Below are 5,390 nucleotides of genomic sequence, written 5' to 3'. Positions count from 1 at the left end.
AATGATAAAATAGTTTTATTATTATTTATTTCTACTACCGGCTTAATATTGAACCTACAGGGTCACACCATAAAAAGAGAATGATTTATTGGTGGAGGAATTAATTAATAATGGCTAATAATTATTTATTTGTGAAATAAATAATTAATTGGAAAATTTAATAATTGATTAAATGAGATTTAATTGATTATAAATTAATTCAGAAAAGTTCTTAATATTATTAATTAAAGGATTTAATTTTTGGAAATTAAATCAAGAGAGAGAATTATTTCTAAAGTGTTTAGAAAAAGGATTAATGATTAAAAGGTGTTTTAATTATTAATGAGAATAATAAATGGGATAATAATAATAATATTTATGGGAAAATTTCAGCTGAAAATTTTGTCTATAAATACACTATTATAGACCCTATTTTATTCTAACCCCATCGAACCCGAAAACCCAAAAAGTTTGGAAAACCCAATTCTCTCCACCTCCTTCCTCCTCCTTAACATCGTTTTCTTGGTGGATACCGGTAGAGTGCTTCACACTTAAGGAGCAACTACTAAGGATCTCTGATCGTTGTCTCCGAATTATTTTAAAAGGTTAGATTCGATCCCTCGAATTTTTATGCTTGTCTGCTACATCTGTTGTGCACGGAAAGAGAAGACTGACAGGCTCGTTTTCTGAGAAGAAAAAGACGGCTGCTGAAAGAAAAAAAATATATAGGGGTGTAACGCATTCTGGGAATACGTTACACCCTTTAATGGCTGAAAAGAGGTGCAACGCATTCCGGTGATGCGTTATAGGTACTGTAATGCGTTCGTGTAATGCGTTACAGCCCTTCTGTTGATTTTAAAATTGATTTTCTGGGAGTTTCGTAACTCCGTTTTAGGCGTGAAATATACCGTTGGATTCGTTTTTCCGAGACGAATCTAATGGAGTGATCAATTTTAGTTTATATAAAAGTTTTGAACTGTTTATATTTCCATGAAGTGTTTTAAAGCTGTTTTTGACTGTTTTAGTTGCTTTTAAATGCTTCAAGTGATACATAGAGATGTATAATGCTTAGACTAATGTGCTAGAAGATATAACATGCCTTACTTGATGTTTATTCATGTTGATATATGTGATATATGCTTAGTTTATCATGCGATGATAGATTTAGGTGAACTTAAATGAACATAAGGCGTTTGTTAGACAACCTAGTATAGTGAAATTGTTTCATAACCTTAATAACAATATTATGAATACAATCATGAGATTCTTGTGTTTGTGAAACACGTAATTGAATATGAATTTTTGATATGAGAGAAAGGATGATTCTGTCAATAACAGATTTCTATCTGTAAGAAAGGGTTATTAAGTGACGCCTCTTGACAATGCTCCACCCGATCTGGGAATCATCTGATTATTGATTATTGATTTGAAATATTTAATTTAAAAGGAAGAATTTCTTTATAATATGATTATGATTGTAACGTAATATAATCCCTCTATAATTAAATAATATCAAGTAGTAATTGGCCAATGACACAACGGGCTTGTGTCAGTCATAGCCTTCCAACATGATAGAAAAGTAGTTCTTATTTTTGAATCATTGTCGGTTCGTGCTACAGCCGAGGGCTTTGATTTCGAAATAAGAAATACTTGTCTATTACATAGAGATGTGTACATTGAATAAGAATCTAAAGGTCGGTACGTGCTACAGCCGTGGGCCTTTGGGGACTGATTCAACTGTACGGAATGTTGGGTTAGACTTGACTTAGAATATTGAGTTTATCGTGCTAAGCCGAGACTCAATTATTCAAGAGGCTAAAGTTTGATTAGGGAATAACATGAGATGTAATTGACAAGAGTTGTCTGCCTATTGAACATTATATGGCGGTTCGTGCTACAGTCGGGGTTGTGTAATGGAATGTAGGATCCCTATTCCCACTAGCATTATGAATGCTTAATTTTTCACGTAGGGGGTTGAATAAATTAGGAAAACTAGTGGGAGCCACTTATGAATAAAGACCCGATTCATATAGTGTTTTGAAATGAAATCGAATATTTGCTAAGTGTTGTTATGTGTTTATCTTTTACAGATTTACTTTGTACGTTATGTCTTCTACACTATCACTCAGGAGCATACTGGATGCTCACAAATTGACTGGTCCTAATTATGCTGACTGTGTAATAACCCCAACTTTTGGAAATTTTTGAAACCCTTATGAATAGTGTTTTTGCTGAATGAGAAAACTGTTCATGCCACGCTATGTAGGGGTTCTGTTATTGATCTTATGGGATATTATTAGTACTCTATGTGGTATATAAGTGTATGTAAAGATCGTCAGAATCCAATTCTGAACACTTGGATTTTTCCCGGAAATCCACTAGATACGGAAAGAATTGAGAAAAAGGTAACAGGATAAAAGGATTTAAATTAAAGGATTATAGGAGAGGATCATAAAAGGAATACAATATATTGAGAAAGGTTAAGGGAACCTAAGTAATAAGATCCAAGCTCCACCACTTACTATTTAGCAAGGTAATTATCTAAGCTTCCCCATGGATAGTTACATACTTCCTATAAGTTTAAGCTTCTAATTCCAAGCCAATCTTTTTCTATAAATCAAGGAAGAAGATGGTGAATAGTAACCTTCAAGAAATAACTTTAGTTTTCTTGAATTTTATGAAAGATTAAGGTTATACAAGCAAGGATCAAGGTTCTTTTAGGCATTCAAAGCTCTTGGGTTGTGTTAGGAAGCTTCAAGGAGGTATAAACAACTTTCACCTTTAACTTATAGTTTGAACTTTGAGTTTTGATGAGTTCATGGATGGATTAATGTATATATAGAAATATCCATGTATGTATAGCAAGATCCATGTATGTTAGATAGTTTGGTTGGATTTGTGGTGATTTTGGATATGAATCTTGGTTAATGGTTAATGAATCTTAAGTTATGGTTAGTAGATCATGTTTGTGGTTGAATAAGTTGGAAAACCTTGAGATTATGGACTGACTTTGCCTTGATATAAGTTGTGTTTAAGGTATTGATGATGGTTGGGTGGTTTGTAGTGAATTGGTAAAGAATTGGAGTGGTTTAAATATTGGTAATCGCGTAAACATAGCCGTCGTAACGTCCGATTTTCTTTGGACTGTTTTTGTGCATAGCATTAGGACCCGAGAACCCCATGCTAGAATATGACCACTGCCATGTTTAGATAGCTCATGTTACGAGCTTCGTTTTGATATGTAGTTCATTCGATTCCGATGCACGGTTTAGGAGAAACGACCGTTTCAAGTAACGGCGTTTCGCGAACGAAACTTTTCCCCTCGCCTTACTTTGAAACATAGATTAAAGACCAAAAAGGGTTAATTAATGTATGAAACATTTATGGTAAGTGTGTTAGGCAGTTGGTAAGACACTCGCGAAGGAATCGCTTTAAAACTCGTAAAGGTTAAATTATTAAAAATGATGGAGCCGAGGGTACCCGAGTGACTTAAGCGAATCAGTGAGCGCAAAACGAGCGTTAGAGTCTAAGTTAGTTAAAGTATAGATTCACAAGTGACTTTGGTTTAATTCCAACTTACTTGTTGCTTATAGGTTACCAGACTCGTCCCGAGCCATTCGTAACCCCCAGTCGCTCAGGCAAGTATTCTATCCGTTATACTGTTGTTGTGATGAATATATGTATATGCATTATCTTGCGATAGATGCATGTTGGTTAATTAGCAAATGTTGCAATATATTGAAGCATGCTGATATGGTATATATATGCATGCCTGTTTCATATTCTTGCCATATATATCTGTTGGTTCAGTTGATAATACCTATGCTAGAGGATAGCGGTAACTTGCATATACCCTTAGTATAGGGACCCAAAGGTGAAAATATTTTCTAAAACCGGGAGTCGAGGATCCCGAGTAGATTTTGTATATATGGATATGGATATATATATATATATATATTTATATATATATACATATATATGGTCATAGTTTTCAAAACTATTAATCGAATAAGGTTTATTCGATAACTTTAACTTTATTTTATTATTGAATATTATTTCGAATATTATTCGAAGGCGTATGACTCCTTTATATTAAATGAATATTATTTTGAATATTCATTCGAGGACTTATGACTCTTTTATATTATTTATTGAATATTATTTGAATATTCATTCGAGGGCTTATGACTCAGTTTATATTATTTAATGAATATTTTTGAATATTCATTTGAGGATCTATGACTCCGATTATTTGCTGAAATATATTCTTTATTTTATTAAAGAATAAGGTGTAAATAATCAAACTTATTTTCGATTATTCAAATAAAGATAATACTTTTATATAAGTATATCTTTGGTTATTTAATACTCGTTTCAAGTATAAATTTCAATACTTCTACTTCAATTATTTTTATAAAGATTATTCTTTATGGAAATATTATTTAATTAATAATATTCAGTCATTTTCTAAATATTCTGGGGACTGATTTACTTCATTAAATCAGCTTTACTCCAAACACTCTATAAAGTGTTTTCGAGTCTTCAAAATGAATTTTAAAAGATAGAGCGGATCCCAGAACTCATTTTTATATTTAAGATCTTCCTTTTAAAGGGGATTTAAATACTCGTTCAAAACTTGAGGGATCCGGCTCAGTGGTGTATTTTACATTCGCAACGAGGTTGCTGTTTTGAGAAAACATCTTGATTACTTGCCCATCGTTCGGGAAGTAAGTCCATCTATTGAGTCGGCATAAGCAACATGGGCTCAGTGGGCGTCCATGATAGTGTAAGTGGCTCAGTGGGAGTCCATCAAATGCATAAGTGGCTGAGTGGCAGTCCAGCATAAGGTCCTAATTATGACCAGGGTGATGACCAGTGGGGAATTCGTCCATCTACTAGTAGAAAAGGTTACTTATGGGTATCTTTGCCTGATCAGCAAGATATCTGGTTTATGCCAAAGGTTTTCTTTTCCTTCCAAATTCATTGGATATTGCAACTCTGTTCATACTTTACATAACAGAGGTTCCAGGAAATGTTTTAGAGATATATATATGTGGATATATATATATATCGGGACTAAATAAAGTATCTCATAACTTTTTCATTCAATAATATTTCAAAGATTGAATCTATTCAAATCTTGTCTTGTAGTCTCATCTAGGTGATGAACTTTTGAAACTGATTATAACTTGAACGGTGGTAGTTCAAGTAGTATTGGGAAAGATATAAGTATATTGGGGTATTTGGTAACCTCATCTTTTAAACTTATATCTAATTAATAATTGTCTTAGGAATGACAAAGATTTTCAGAAAAACGTTGAAACAAGGTTAGATATATGAGATCACCTTGCAACGATATTTTTTATACAGTTATACACTGGGACTTTGTGTATATTACGCATGGAAGAGGA

Source organism: Apium graveolens, chromosome 4 (genome assembly GCF_009905375.1).
Source record: "Apium graveolens cultivar Ventura chromosome 4, ASM990537v1, whole genome shotgun sequence".
Taxonomy (NCBI): domain Eukaryota; kingdom Viridiplantae; phylum Streptophyta; class Magnoliopsida; order Apiales; family Apiaceae; genus Apium; species Apium graveolens.
This window is presented reverse-complemented; position numbering follows the sequence as displayed.